Below are 17,301 nucleotides of genomic sequence, written 5' to 3' on the forward strand. Positions count from 1 at the left end.
ATGTGAGCATAATTGTAGGGTGAATTTCTAAAAACAGAATTACCAAATAGCTTAATCCTTGGCAATATGACAGTTGATTGTTTTTCACATTTCATCTTATTAAACTAAAAATAAGGTTGAGAATCTCTTCATGTTTCAAAGAAATTTGTAATTCTTTTTGTCTGTGGCTTGCTTATTTGCCAATTTTTCAGTTAGGCTGGCGGTCTTTTTCTTTTTGATTTATAAAAGCACTCTTTAAGGCATGTTTATCCAAGATGTTTATCCAGTATATTTTACCAATACTTGTTGACACTTTGACACTTTCATAATAATGTTTGCTTTAAAGAAATTTTTGATGTTTGTGAAATTTAACAGCTCTTAACTCTATGACTTTTGGGAGTTTCATTATGTTTGAAAAGTCCTCCCGACTGTAGTATTGTAAACATATTCATTCCTTTATTTTCTTAAAGAATGTTTATAACTTGAGCCACCTGGACTGTATTGTAGTTAAAAATGGGTGAGAGATGCAGCGTGATTATTTAGTAGTCCATCTTAAGGAGTAACATGACCATCCCAGACTGTCATCACATAGAAAACCATATTTTAAGCCAGGCTGCTTTCATCACAGGGTCTAGGGACTAGGCACTCAAAGCTACATATTCACAAGTTCTTCCCTTTAAATGTCAACAATCTGAATTTAACATCATCAAGATGTTAAGCTCATTTCAGAATTCTGTGACTTTTTAATGCTGCTGGTGCCAGCTTACCCTTGGGATCAAGGATAGAACACCATCCATAATCCCATATTCAGGATGCTGAAATGCAAAAAGCTCTGAAAGCCTGCAAATGTTTCTTAAGTGATTTGATGGCAAACCTAACCTTACCCATCATAAGGCTATGCATAGCCTCTATTCCACTTCAGCTGAATATCTCCACCTTTTCTCCAGACCTCTCTATACACAATATGAACAATGCAGTATTCCTTAGAAACTGAAATAGGCATGAATTGAAAAAACATCTGGTCCCAAGGATTTTAGAAAGAAGATTGTGGCTCTAGTAAGAGTGATTTTTTTTCTCTTACAGAGAAGCAGAAAACTTGCTAATAAAAGGAGAAGAATGGAGTATGGTGAGAGTTAACGGAAAAAAGGAAGGAGGAGGAGGCAGAAGATGAACATTTTAAGAAACTGCAGTTAAGAGGAGGAAATGGTTTCATGGACTCTTCCTATTTAAAACTGTGAGGATTTCTATCCACCAAACCAAGTTCAGTGATATCAGGCCTGAGATTTTATTAAGTGAGTAGCAATCAGAAAGTCACTCAGATCCCTTGAAAACAAAACAAACCTGAAAGGTCTTGAGATTCTGAACATTATGAATATAAAAAAGATGACTAGTATTCTAGTACTTTAAATAATGTTTCTTCATTTCTTCCAGGATCTTACAATACTTCTTAGTACTCTGGGATGAGATTTCATTTCTGTCAAAGGGCAGGTCCCAGAGATAGATTCTCCCAGGCACATTTTAGGCTGAGATTTTTAGAACCTTAGTATAGAAAGCCAGAACTCTCAGCTACAGCTGTTTGAGCTAAATAACTGTAAAGGAAATAGGCAGTTGGTCTTTTCTTCACTGAAATCAAACAGAAGCAAAAAAATAGGAAGAGAAGGAAAACCCTAAATGTCCTCAACCCAGGTTTCACATCAGAGTCATCTAGGGAACTTATAAAAATATCAACCTAAAGGGAATTTCCTCTCATGCTTGAATGTGACCAGAATACTGGAAGTGCTGATTAAAACATAGATTACTGGGCCCAGTCTTGGAGTTTCTGATTCAGCAGGTCTTAGGGGATGGGGGTGAGAATGTGCATTTCTATGAAGTTCCCAGCTGCTGCTGCTGCTGATTTGGGGACATTGCTTTGAGATCTTGATTTAGTTAGTGTAGGATGGGTCTTAAGCATTATTCATCTTTCAGAGTTCCCAGGAGGATCTAACATGCAGCCTGGCTGGAGGGCCACTCCAGGAAAGAGAAGTATGGGAAAGAGACTTTTCCTATGCTACCTGACCAACCGATCCCCCTTTTTTCTCCCATACAGTAATGAGATGTTTCTCAGTCTCCTTCATATCTTCAGTTGTTTATCAAAGGGGATAAGCATCCTCATACGACTCTGGAGAAAGAGGTAAAATCACTTTTTTGAGGAGAAATATTTTCCATGTACACAGATAAAAAGGAGATAGGGTATGACTGGAAACAAGATTAGGGAATTTTAGATAAAATTTAATTTTAAAGCACACCTTTTTGACTGGGCACAGTGGCTCATGCCTGTAATCCCAGCACTCTGGGAGGCTGAGGCGGGTGGATCACCTGAGGTGAGGAGTTCGAGACCAGCCTGACCAACATGGTAAAACCCTGTCTACACAAAAAATACAAAAATTAGCTGGGTGGGGTGGTGCATGCTGTAGTCCCAGCTACTCGAGAGGCTGAGGCAGGAAAATTGCTTGAGCCTTGGAGGTGGAGGTTGCAATGAGCCGATATCGTGCCACTGCACACCAGCCTGGGTGACAGAGCGAGACCGTGTCTCAAAGAAAAAAAAAAAAAAACACCTTAGAAGCACAGATCAATTTGAAACAGAAAGCTGGGTTCCCAATTGAATGGATATAGAGAATTTTCAATGGGCTATAGCTTAATTTGGAGGATAGCCCTGTGCAAAAGCAAATTTCCTTAAAATTGCAATAAAGGAGAAATTCCAGAGACTACATAATCAGATGATAACCTGAGAAAAGGTATTTATGAATGATGATTGTCATTTATTACTGGAAACCCAATAACCTACTTTTATCAAAAAACCCTTTTAATAGAATTGTAAAGATGAATGTCAAAGGTGGGTTAGACTTTGTTTGAAATTTCATGTTAACTGAAGATTTTGTTTGTCTGATATTCCTAAATTCTGGAAAAGGCAAGGGACATCCTCTAACATTCTAATTCACTCCCTGGTCATCTGTGACACCAGACTGATTTGATTCCTTCTTCCCCTTCTTCTTCATTATTATTATTATTTTGAGAAGGTGTCTCGCCCTGTTGTCCTGGCTGGAGTGCAGTGGCGCGATCTCAGCTCACTGCAAACTCTGCCTCCCAGGTTCACACCATTCTCCTGCCTCAGTCTCCCGTGTAGCTGGGACTACAGGCGCCCGCCACCATGCCCAGCTAATTTTTTTGTATTTTTAGTAGAGATGGGGTTTCACTGTATTAGCCAGGGTGGTCTCGATCTCCTGACCTCGTAATTCGTCCACCTCGGCTTCCCAAAGTGCATTATAGATGTGAGACACCGCGCCCGGCCCCTTATTATTATTTTTTAAAGTCTCTGACAACATTGTACGGCTCTGTGGTAATAACCACTGATACTGCCAAAAAGAAATCTAGGAGTTTCTGATCTGCTTTTGCTTGTTTTCCAAATCTGCTTTGAGGACACATAGAATTGGTTCTGATGGATCGTGAGGTAGATTTAGAGAATATAGACTTTGGTGAATGAAACAAAACAAAAGGAAATTAGGCTTTGGAATTAATCAGTACTGCAGGACTAGTTTCTTTATTAGAATACTTATCTATATGCTTACCGCAAGCCTTACTATGTCTGCTATACATTATATTTCATTGCTCTGCAGTCTACATTCAGGTGAGAACACCAACTCTCACACGTACTAGCAAGAAGACAACAAACAACAGCAACAAAGATTGATGTCTGGCTTTACAGGAAAAGGCTGTGCTTAGCTTAAGCAGTAGGGTAGAGTGCTTCTTAATTTCTTCTCTAATACAGCTAATTATGCCCAAGGCACTGGGGTTGATTCAGTTTCCTCAGTTGGTGATTTATGAGACAGTGTTTCACCACCCAAGTGAAAGAAGCTTTTCAATTAGTTTTATTTATTTGGACCTGAAATAGCTAGAAACCAAACAGATGTCCGATTTGGGGGATTTCTAAGTTTAATTGCTTTTCAGCCTTGTATTCGTCTATTCTCAGCTGCTAAGAAAGACATAACTGAGACTGGGTAATTTATAAAGGAAAAAAGTTTAATGGACTCAGTTCAGCATGGCTGGAGAGACCTCAGGAAACTTACAATCATGGCGGAAGGGGAAGCAAATATGTCCTTCTTTACATGGCAGCAGGAAGAAGTGCCAAGCAAAAGGGGGGAAAGCCCCTTATAAAACCATCAGATGTGAGAACTCACTCACGATCATGAGAACAGCATGGGGGAAACTGCCCCCATGATTCAATTACCTCTCACTGGGTCCCTCCCATGACATGTGGGGATTATGGGAACTACCATTCAAGATGAGATTTGGGTGGGGACACAGCCAAACCATATCAGCCTTTACTTACCTTCTTGAATAACACACAGGTTGCTGTACTCCAGAGCAGAAGAGAGGGTCAGTTTGGCTGCTATGTTACCATCAATCCTCTTACTCTGTGTCCAGCCATTGATGCCAAGGATGTGCTTGTGCCTGCCTCCACCTCAGTGAGTGTCATTTTGTCAGTTACAACCTCTGCTAGGCAGGGAGGAAGGGAAGGCCAAGGAGGTCAAATGCAAACCACCTAGTTTTGTTATTTAAAACTGTCTTAAGTTAAATTACAATTTGGTGACAGATCTGAGCTCTGGTGCCCTACCCCATCGTGGATATTACATTGCAATGGAGACAGCCTGGCTGGGTTTTGGCCATCCTCACTGGCAAAATCACTGACTAATCACTGCAAAGTTATTAGTGGCTCTGACAGTGAGGAATACCAGCTAACTGCAAGCTTTTCCTTCTCAAATCCCTTTTGGTTTTTCTCCCTGCTGCCCACCCACCTCAGCATGCTGTGACACTGGACTGACAGTGGGGAATTGGGATGCCTCTTCCTCCAGGTCACAGAGACCATTAGAGTCATCCTATCCACCACAGAGCATATACCACTAACCCATCTTTTAACACATTTTCCTGGAAACCCTTCACTCCTGTCCTGTAAATTTCCAAGCTGGCCTCTCGTGTATGAGCTTTGACTTCTTCTCCAACAGATCCTTAATTTCCTGCTTTTGGTGTGTTCCCAGGATCCTTCTCCCTAATAACTCAGGTCCTAAATCCACAAAGGATGGTGACTTGCTCTGCTATCATATTCATCTGAGGATATATATCATTACAGGCTTGCTTCTTCCTTCCTTCTTCCTTTTAGAGTCAACCCTGGAATAATGTGTCAATTGCAACAGGCATCTGCAATATTTGCTGCGTAGTAGACAGAACCTGGAATTTCCCTGAGAAAAATTATGTTAATAACTGACAAAAGATGAGAACCCAGCATAAAGAAGTCATACAAATCAGTTATGAAAGACAAACAATACAAAAGAAAAAGGAGCAATAATCTCCATGAAAGGATCATTGAAAAAGAGAAAACCTGAACAGCCAATAAACCCTTGAGAAGAAACTTAGCCTCACTAGCAATCAGGGAAATGCAAATAAAACCACCACTGGATTAGCAAAACCTTAAAGTTTGATCATACAAAATATAAACAAGGCTGATGGGGTAATGAATATTCTCAGAGCCTTCTGGTAAGAATGCAAATTGTTCAACCCCTTTGGAGACACTATATCAACATGCAGGGACACTGCTAGTGTACATGACACGGGGCTCCACATTTTTTTCCAAAGTAAGAATCCTAGAGAATCTTTTGCAGGTGTATATAAGAAGATGTTTACCAAGATGTTCATCAAACCATTAAAAAAAATAGATACATTCTAAATATTTGTCAATAGTAAATGGAGAAATAAACCATGGTGTATACTCATATGATGGAATAGTACCCAGCATTTAAAATGGGTGATCTAAAAGTTACAATGTATCAACATGGATAATCTGGAAAACCCAATGCAGTATAATACAATTTATCTAGAGTTAAAAGTAAAAAAAAAAATGATGACTATGCATGCTATTTCTAAATATATACCTTTATAGTCAAAGCATAAAATGATAGAAAAAGTGAGCACCAGTTTCCATACTGTGCTGACTCTGGCGAGAGTATGAGGAATGGGAAGAGGAAGGACTACTCTAGGGACTTCGACTATATCCAAAACTATTCTATTCCTTTAAGAAACGAAACACACTGTTAACATATATATTAAATATAGCTGGGCATATGGGTGCTTTTCTTTGTATCTGAAATTCTCCTCTTTTTTCATTAATATTATAATAACTTCCATTTTACTCAAGAATGGATCTTTTAAGCCCTTGATATGACAGATAAACCTAACAACTAAACTCAAGATCCTTCCTTCTTTCCGGATTTTGGGCCTCCTCTTTGGGGCTTTGACATGAAGCAAAACAAGGAAGCCAAAGCAGTAAAACTGTGTGCTGGACTCACAGGGCGGTTTGGGTCAACGAACCTCTCCTCAGGCTGGGGCTACAAGTCAGTGCTCAGACACTTCCAGAATACTCTTTTTGCTTCATTCTCCTTTAAATGCTACAGAGAAGGAAACAAAGGGAGATGCCCCCCATGGCTTTAAGTCAAACCCTTAATTTTATTTGAATATAGTTTTGTCATTTAATTACTGCCATTTTTTCCTTTTCTCTCATTCTATCTTTTTTTAAAGCTTCCAGATTGCTGTGTAATTTTTGTATCTATGCAGATTAGACTAAGAGTTTATGAAGAACCAGCCACATAATTAAGGATATAACAGAATCTTCCACTTTACAGCCATCTTCCCCAATTTAAAAAAAAAAAAATGACACTTTCCACTTGTGAATCATGCATTGCTAGCTTCCAAGATTTTACTTCAGACAAATATTTTCTGTTCAAAGCCTGCTGCAATGAATTTCCAGCCTGGCAAGTAAACATGGATTTAAGTCAACAAGTCATCTCTGGAATTCACTGGCATTTTTGCTCTGGATCCGATTCTAAGAAGAAACAGTGATATATGCAGGAGTGGTCTTATATGAAAACCATATGAGAAATTCCTCCCTCATTCAGGGCCTTTCCTTGAGAGCTTTGGTAGGACCTCAAGTTAGAACTTATTTGAGATTTAGAAAGACCTCCTGGCTGCACCTGGATGTCTTTTCATTGCCTGCCTGAACTTGGACACTAAATTACTTTAAGAGATATAGGTATGATAATGGTGGCTTCTCAGCCAGTATCTAGGGAGCAGGTAGCAGACCCAAATTTGGAAATTTGAAGATGTTTCATACAGGGACTGTTTATAAAGACATCATCAAAGTAAAGGGCACCACAAGACTTGGCTTGTTACCCCCGCCTTGGCTTCAACCAGCAAGGGGAAGAAGGGGTTTACTGCCAGAGGGAGCTGTGTGGAAAAGGTAGCCTGATGGAAGCCATGACCAAGGCACTGTGCCAGGGAGGGGCCAGGAACTAAATACTTCAATTACTCTCCACTCTCCCTCCATTCTCTTATTGGTGCTTCCCACTGGCCAAACCCAACTGGACCCAGAGAGTAAGGAAGCTCCTTGATTTCAGGAGAGCACACAGCAGTGCTGACTAAATGGGAGGGTGGATATCAACACACCAGGCTGTCCACAAAAGTTCTATCAATGCACTACATATCCACATGCTTAATATTCCACATGAGATAATGTACATTAAAAATTATTCCGAGGATAATATATTCTCCATTTTTGGCAGGTAGGGGAGTCAAACTCCTCAGACAATTTATGGAGATGCTCTGATTCCCAAACTAATCCACTAGTGGGGTCTAAAAATCAGCAGGCTCAATATTATGCTTTGAGTGTATACATGCAAATGATTCATTGCTGGAAAAGGCAGCATGCTTTGTACTGACCAGGAGTGTACTAAAATAAAAACAAATGCAATGGATATCATTGGTGAGTTCTCATATCAAGAGAAAAATCTCTTTTTGTACTTTTGTGTTGTGTAGAGCATTGATAGTGTATCTTCCTATTGACAGAGGAGACATCTGGATCATCAAAGAAAAAACATACTATGTTCTTTCTAATGTTAAGATTAAATAACATTCATATTTATTAACTAAGATACAGATTTGAAAAAAAGTTGTAAAATGTCTTATTTTTATACTAGAGATGTAAGATTTAAAAAGCCCAATCCCCGTCACCCAAGACAAAAACAAATGGTCCTATTCTGCTAACCAGCAAAGTAATATGCTTTCCATGAAGCTGGATAAACCCAAGGCCAGACACAGGCAGAAACACAGCCATACCCCACCCACTGCACCTCCTTTCCAACTCTGCCTGAATCCTTTTCCACATAAACCTTTAATATGGTTTGACTCTGTGTCCCCACCCAAATCTCATCTTGAATTATAATCCCCATGTGTCAAGGGAGGGACCTGGGTATGAGGTGACTGGATCATGGGGGCAGTTTCCCCTATGCTGTGTTCATGATAGTGAGTGAGTTCTCGTGAGATCTGATGGTTTGAAAGTGTTTGGCAGTTCCCCGCTTGCTCTCACTCTCTCTTTCTCTCCTGCCGGCATGTAAGATGTGCCTTGCTTCCCCTTTGCCTTCTGCCATGATTGTAAATTTCCTGAGGCCTCCCCAGCCATGCAGAACTGCAAGTCAATTAAACCTCTTTCCTTTATAAATTAGCCAGTCTCAGATAGTTCTTTAAAGCAGTGTGAAAATGGGATAATACTACCTCCTACTTACTTCAGTTAAATGATATGATGTGTGTATTTTGTGCATATCAGGGTTCTGGTATATGCTATGTGCTCAATAAATGTTAGTCGTAGTAAAAAATAATAATACAGATGAAGGAAGTTCACAAGGCATTCAGAATAAGAAAGTTTATACATAATTTCAAAATTCAAAAAAACAAGTTTTATTAAGAAGTTAATATCTGAGACATGCCTTAAAGGATGACTGGATTCTAACAAGTGAAAAAGTGAGTGGGGCTGGAAAAGAATACTGGGTCAAAGGAACAGCATTTGTGAAAGTAGTAAATGCTGGTTATAAATGAGAAACAGGTGTATCAGTCATATTATTGGGCTGCAGAATTTGGACTTAATTAAGTTAACATTGGAGAGCTATTGAAGGAATTGGGGAGGGAATTGGCAATAACGATAATAAGAATAGCTGTTGTTTATTGAGCACTTACTATGTAATGTATCAGGCACTGTTCTAAGTTCTTTACATGTGGTACTACATTCATCCTCACAACTATGCTATGAAATAGTTGATCTTAAGGACTACATTGGGTTAGGTGCTGCAAGTGATCTCAAAAAGGCTCTCATAGTCCCTAACTTCATACATACATTTGCTGGGGATGGGGAGAGGGGGAGTATTTGTATGGAGTTCTTAAATCTCAGGATTGGAAAGTGCTTTAAAGTTATTAGCTCATTTAATGTTCACAATAATCCCATGATGTAGGTCCTATTATTTTATCAATTTATAGGTTAAAAAACTATAGCAGAGAAAGTTAAAATAACTTGCCTAGATTCATGCAACTAGCAAACAGGGGTCCTGAAGTGTTTGATTTCAGGTAGTTTAACTCCCTGTTAAAGGGTTCTTACTCTTTACCACCACCAAACTATTCTCCCACTTAAGAAACATCCACTGTACATTTGTCAGCTGTCATTAACTGGGCTTAAGACTGGGGCTACAGAGATAAATGGAAAGTGGCTCTTGTCTCCAAGGAATCCAGGGTTTCAGGGAGAAGAAAGAGTCATAGTCACAGACAATTACAGTAAATATGATAAAAGATATACTGGGGGCATCCACCTGGGGCAATGGGGACTCAGAACTGGAGAGATCATTGACTAGAGGGTTCAAAGGTGGTTTCCCACGGGAGGTGGCCATTAACTAGGTCAGAAAGACCATGCACATGTCTGACAAGCGATGAAAGAACTCACTGGGCAAGAATGTAACATTTCCAAAGGGGCATGAGAGAACATGGCAGTTTCAGGAAATGGGTGGTATTACTTATGAAAACAGCTCAGAGGGATGTTGAGAGGGTAGAATTAGCAGGTGTTGGAGTTGGATTGGTTGGACGCATAAACAGAATGTCTTCCAGAACTCTGGTCTGGTGTAGTGGGATAGAAAGAAGAGTGAGTCACCAGGATAGGGAATAGGGGAGAGGAGGATTTAGAAGCAGGAGGTCTGGAGGGAAGGCTAATGAGGTGAGCTTTAGACATGTTCAGCTGAGGTAGAGGTGGGGCCTCTGGGTGGAGGGGAAGGCAGTGGGAAATTGGAAAAGAGGGTCTAAAGGAAAGAAAACTGACATCTGTTGCAACATCCAGGGTCTGTAACAGCCATCCAAAGTAAATTATATCATTTAATCATCATGGAAGTAAAACAACTCTACCCGTAGAAGGTGTTTTGGGGTGTCAACGTATGATATATGGTACAAAAGCCCTTGGAATTCCACCAGACATTTTTTCAGAAATAGAACAATAGTTTTGGGATTTGGTGTTTTGAGGTAGAATTTGTATTTGGAAAAAGTAAAGAAAATTACTCATAAAATATTTTGGCAAAAAGTAATCATACCTCTAATGAAAAGAAAACAGTGTTTTTCCAAGAAAACAATGGGTAAATTCCTGGACAAATACACCCTCCCGAGACTGAACCAGGTAGAAATTGAACCCCTGAACAGATAAATAACGAGCTCTGAGATTGAGGCAGTAATAGCCTACCAGCCAAAAAAAGCCTAAGGCCAGACGGATTCACAGCTGAATTCTATCAGATGTACAAAGAAGAGCTAGTACCATTCCTGCTGAAACTATTCCAAAAAATTGAGGAGGAGGTACTCCTCCCCAACTCATTCTATAAAGCCAACATCATCCTGATACCAAAACCTGGGAGAGACAACAAAAAAAGAAAACTTCAGGCCAATATCCTTGATGAACATTGATGCAAAAGCCCTCAGCAAAAATACCTGCAAACCAAATCCAGCAGCACATCAAAAGCCTAACCCACTATGATCAAATAGGCTTTATCCCAGGGATGCAAGGTTAGTTCAATATACACAAAGCAATAAATGTGATTAATCACATAAACAGAATTAAAGATGAAAATCATATTATTATCTCAATAGACACAGAAAAGGCTTTCAATAAAACCCAACATCTGTTCATGTTAAGAACTCTCAATAAACTAGGTATTGAAGGACCATGCCTCAAAATAATAAGAGCCATCTACGGCAAACCCACAGCCAACATCATACTGAATAGGCAAAATCTGGAAGCATTCCCCTTGAAAACTGGCACAAGACAAGGATACCTTCTCTCACCACTCCTTTTCAACATAGTATTGGAAGTGCTGGCCAGAGCAATTAGGCAAGAGAAAGAAATGAAAGGCATCCACATAGGAAGAGAGGCAGTTAAACTATCCCTGTTTGCAGACAACATGATTCCATATCTAGAAAACCCCATAGTCTTGGCCCGAAAGCTACTTCAGCTGGTAAACAACCTCAGCAAAGTTTCAGGATACAAAAATCAATGCACAAAAATCACTAGCATTTCTATATACCAACAACAGGCAAGTGGAGAGCCAAATCAGGAACATATTCCCATTCATAGTTGCCACAAAAAGAACAAAATACCTGGGAATACAGCTAATCAGGGAGGCGAAAGGTTGCTACAATGAGAATTGCAAAACACTACTCAAAGAAATCAAACATGATACAAACAAATGGAAAAAACATTCCATGCTCATGGATAGGAAGACTCAGTATCATTAAAATGGCCTTATTACTCCAAGCAATTTATAGACTTAACGCTATTCCTATCAAACTACCAATGGCTTTCTTTGAAAAAGAAATTAGAAAAAACTATTTTAAAATTCATATGGAACCAAAAGAGTCTGAATAGCCAAGGCAATCCTAAGCAAAAAGAACAAAGCTGGAAGCACCTAACTTCAAACTATACTACAAGCCTACAGTAACCAAAACAGCATCATACTGGTACAAAAACAGACACATAGACCAACAGACAGAATACAGAGCCCAGATATAAGGCTGCACACTTACAACAATCTGCTTTTTGAAAAAACTGACAAAAATAAGCAATGAGAAAAGGATTCCCTGTCCAATAAATGGTGCTGGGATAACTGGCTAGCCATAGGGAGGAGATTGAAACTGGAGCCCTTCCTTATACCATATGTAAAAATAAACTCAAGATGGATTAAAGACTTAAATGTAAAATCCAAAACTATAAAAACCCTGGAATACAACTGAGGCAGGACCATTCTGGACATACGAACTGGCAAAGATTTCATGATGAAGATGTCAAAAGCAATCTCGACAAATGGGATTTAGTTAAACTTAGGTGCTTCTCTACAGCAAAAGAAACTATCAACAAAGTTAACAGACAGCCTACAGAATGGAAGAAATATTTGCAAACTGTGCATTTGACCATGGTCTATAATAATATTCAGCATCTATATGGAACTTAAACAAACTAGCATGAAAAAAAACCAAACAACCCCATTAAAAAGTGGGCAAAGGACATGGACAGACACTTTTCAAAAGAAGATACACATGTGGCCAACAGGCATATGAAAAAAGCTAAATATGGTTATCATTAGAGAAATGCAAACCAAAACCACAATGAGATACCATCTCATACCAGTCAGAATGGCTATGATTAAAAAGTCAAAAACATAAGAGATGCTAGCAAGGTTGCAGAGAAAAATGAATGATTATACACCATATGTAGGAGTGTAAATTAGTTCAACCATCATGGAACTATGAGTGACGATTCCTCAAAGAGCTAAAAGAAAAACTACCATATGACCCAGAAATCCCATTACTGGGTATATTCTATCATAAAGACACATGCACACATGTGTTCATTGCAACACTATTCACAATAGCAATGACATGGAATCAACCTAAATGACCATCAATGGCAGATTGGATAAAGAAAATGTGGTATGTATACACCATGAAATACTACGCAGCCATAAAAAAGAATGAGATCATGTCCTTTTCAGGAACATGGGTGGAGCTGAAGGTCATTATCCTTGGCAACTAACACAGAAACAGAAAACCAACTACAGCATGTTCTCGCTTATAAGTAGGAGCACATGGACACCTAGAGGGGAATGACACACACTGGGGCCTACTTAGGAGTGAGGGTGGGAGGAGGGAGAGGATCAAAAAAAAAAAAAAAAAAAAAAACAACAACTATCGGGTACCAGGCTTCGTACTGGGTGACAAAATAATCTGTACAACAAACCCCCATGACACGAGTTTACCTATGTAACAAACCTGCGCACGTGCCCCTGAGCCTAAAATTAAATTAAAGAACAAAAATCAAACAATGTTTTTAGTTATAGTTTGGTGCTGGCTCCAAAGGCAATTAAAAAAAAAAGTCTCATTTCCTTAAAATGACATTTGCTACACAGGATTGTCAAACCAGGTAGAGGAAATAAGGCAGGTTTAGATGGAGATGGCGGGAGATAAATTAGGAGGTAAATGCTTTTAGTTCAAGGACAATCAAGTGCAAGGTTCTGTGAAGGTCTGCTGGTTTGCAGGCCAGGACTAGGATGAGACAAGAGAGTGACTGTCTCCTTAAATTTTGTGTCTCATTCAGGTCCCCCTGGTCCCGGCCCTGGTGATCTGATTAAGAATCATAAAGAGGCTGATTAAGCAGTGGGTGGCATTTTGTGCAAAGGAGGAGACAGTGGGGCCAGGCAGACCACTCACAGGTGTGATGAGGACAGCTAGTGGTTCTTGGTCCCAGCTGAATACTGGAATTATCTGGATAACTTGTAAAGAAACCAATTCTTGGACATCCTCTCCAGAGGCTCTGATTTCACTGGTCTAGAGTGAGATTTAGGCACTGGTATTTTTTAACATTCCTAGATGATTTTTACATTCATATAGGGTTGTAAAAGGCTTACCTAGAAAAGACGACAACTGCTGGCAGGGGAAAATAGGCAACATCAGATCCAGGAAAATAATGTCAAGTGTATAACCAGAACCATCCAAATCTTTAGATGTTGGAAGACATTGCATGTATCAGTAGCATTAGTAATGACACCGTTTTAACAGGGTATCTACTTTGTCCACCAACATAACCATCCAGGGTGAGGGGGCTTGGACCACTTAAATAAAAATGTAATGTCTACGAAAACACAAAGCTACAAATGGCCCATAGGAAGACAGTCAGTGCTAGACCATAGGATAAATTTTACAACACTGGGGCATCTTCATGAAGACTCTTGAATATATGCTCTGTCAGTGATGGCTGCTATAGAGTAGAAGGTGTCATCATGGTGTACACGTAGATAAAAGCAGATTGAAACAATGTTTATTATAAGCAGGTAGCCAATGTTCAAAAGATCATCCAGCAATTTCTACAAACCCAGCTCTGCTGTAAACTGTAAAATGAGAAAGTACTCTTTTGAAGGAAGTACAGTCCAAAAGCAGAGAATTCCCACCAAAAATAAAAAGGAGAACCCCATCCCCCTTTACTTTCCATCTTCATGGAAGGTTTTATGCTTTTGTGTGTGTGTGTGTCCCTTGCTTCCCTCCTGTTTCCTGACACCCTCTAATTAGTGCTCTCATCACTGCCTCTGGCACCACGCATGCTGTAGGTGGCTGGCGTGACATTGGATGCCTGCCCCTGCAGTGCTATTAGGCACCCTGTGGAGCACAAACAAAAAGCCCAGAAAGCCTGACCCAACTATTTTCCTATGAATAGAACATGCTTTCTTTATCAAGATAAAAGGTGTTTGTCTATTTGTATAGAGAGGAGATACACATATAGGCGTAAATATAGAGGACCTTGTGTATGTGTATTGCATGTGAGTTTCTTAGTCTAAAAAGATTCTGGGTCAGAAATATTTTGGCATGTCCTTAAATAGATTCAAAGTTCCTGAAAGATGTCCTCCACGTTTGAAAGACTTAGAGAGTGAAACTTTCTTAGAAGGAAGCTGGAACTGAATGAAAATCTCTTGATCTTGAGATTAAAGAAGCTCCTAAGAAATAGATAACCCTGACTTTCTTCCAAGCTTCCTTCATGACATCTTAAGGTGGAGCTTCTTCCTTTGCCTTGGAGAGAGAAATCACAGGATCTCTGTAGTTTCAGTCCCTTTCCACCTCCAGTATGGGAAGGAAAGAAGCTGGGTTTTTCTCTCACAGTCAGATATCCAATTAGTATTTATCAAATGAATACAAAAGGCTACTTCATTGGCCAAAGAGGACTTTTCCTCTGAGGTTCTTTCTCTGGAGAGTTATACCACCACACCTCTGTGGGTGTTGAGCTGCTAAAATGATCATGGTGGATGGTAGTGATCAGGGCTGAAAATGGGATCCCAAGGGAGGATTTGCAAGCTGGTGGGGCAGCCTCTTGCTGCGTTGGAAAGTCCTAGTACTTACCCAAAAGGGCCAGGGTAGTAGAGAGCATGATGACTATTTAGGACTAGATGTTAGACACATCACAGCCCACTCGACTCTAAAACTCAATGAACACTTGGCTACAGGCCTTAATGATCTCCTATCCTGTCCTAACGTAGGAGGCAGGTTGTCCTCCTTTGCCCTATCTTGTCAGAGACTAGAGCTGATGCCATCTTAAACAGTGGGCAGTGAGAGGCACTCCTTATTTTACTACTGTAGACATTAGGATGCATACATCCCAGTTTGTCTGTGACAGTCCCAGTTAATTCTTGGTGTCTTGGTGTGCACCTCCTCTCACAAGTGTCCAGGTTTGGAAGGTAAATTTTATTATCACCCCAATGAAAACTGAGTGCTTAACAAAGACTCGATGTTCTGTCCTTACATCGGACTTGTAATATAGGAATTGAAATTGAGAGCCTGGCTAATCCAAAGCTAGGAAGATTCATTCTGTTATTAATGATAATTGAGGACTATCTACATCTTAAACAAAATGAGTTATTTGTCAAGCTTTGAGGTGCCTTCCCTTTGCTGGGGCAGTGTTCAGTGCTTGGGCTCTCTCATGTGGTTGTTTAGGTGTTCCAGTGCAGACAGAAAGTGCACAGGTGAGGGGTAAGCAGGGGCTGGAAGCTCCCTCTCCACACCACACACAGAAGAGGCTCCTTTTCCAGCTCACACAGAGCACTGTGTGGCTAATGGTGGCCTCAGACACGGTTCGTCACATTGGAAAATGCACATTTTGTTGAAAAGACAGGATAAACATATCACAATTATCGTTAAACCCTACAAGACAATTTATGATTAAATCTAACTGTGGAGTGCCTGGAGCAGATCGGGGTAGACAATCAATAAATGTTGAATAAACAAATGGATGACTATCATTGACTACTCTAAATGTGTGATGGGTTCAGAGAAGGGGAAATGAACAAGGGTTAGCATAGAATGGGTTGTTTTCATGGATGAGATGGGAACCTTGAGGGGAGGATAAGTTGAACTGACTGGATGGGGAGGATTTATGGGGGTGGATGGGATGGGAGAGGAGCTTTCCATTTTAGAAGACTAACATGAGTATGGGAGTCACACAGTGCAATAGTAACAGTAAATAGTAATCATACCACATATAGTTTTGCCAACAAAAAACCAAAAAATTTGGTTTTTTAGTGTAAGAGAAAGGAATGATAGAGTCAGTTTTAGAATCACCTTAGCTATTACTAACCATGTCAGTCAGTGGTCCTTTTGAATACTCTTTGTAAGGCAAAGTGAGTACAAAGTGAGTACAACTCTTAGGAGTTGACATCTCATGAACAATAAAACATTTCACATATAGCTGTGAATACACTCAATGTATCTGAATTATTTGAGGTAAGGGAGGCAAGTTTATACTAACAATTCTGATTACTGGTTTGCAACTTATAGACCAATGGAATATGCCATTGATATTTCCAAATAGCCAAGGATGCAATAGGGTTTAATATATAAAACTTTTAGTATAAAACTCTAGAGACAAACGATCTTTGTCTCTTTGTTCCTTGACGTTTCCCAAGTGTCTAGACCAGTTGCTGGCACATGGTAGCCATGCAATCAGTGTTTGTTGAGTCAATTATACCACTGTCCAAGAGACAGCTCTTCATTACCAGAAAAGAACTTTGTGCCCATTAGTTTAGCTGTCTGAATAGATAAGAGGAAGATTGTTCTGATTTCCTCATGCTTAACATTTAGCCAGGATTATAATGGCTGAAAACTTTTAAGTTTTTAAACAGATCCCAGTTCTCTATTTCACTGGGGAGAAATCGCCCAGGACCCGTGAATTTTGATGGTCTCCATTTGAGCAACATTCATAGAAGATGTACTCAAAACAACGCAGACCATATGGGGGATGTTAAGAGCCTTTAGAATCACACAGACTGAAAATCCATTCTTTTACAACCCTAAAGTGCTGCTGAGATCAGATATTCTAAAAACCAATGCTTGCTAAACCTTTGAAAAGTA

Source organism: Macaca nemestrina, chromosome 4, assembly GCF_043159975.1.
Source record: "Macaca nemestrina isolate mMacNem1 chromosome 4, mMacNem.hap1, whole genome shotgun sequence".
NCBI lineage: Eukaryota > Metazoa > Chordata > Mammalia > Primates > Cercopithecidae > Macaca > Macaca nemestrina.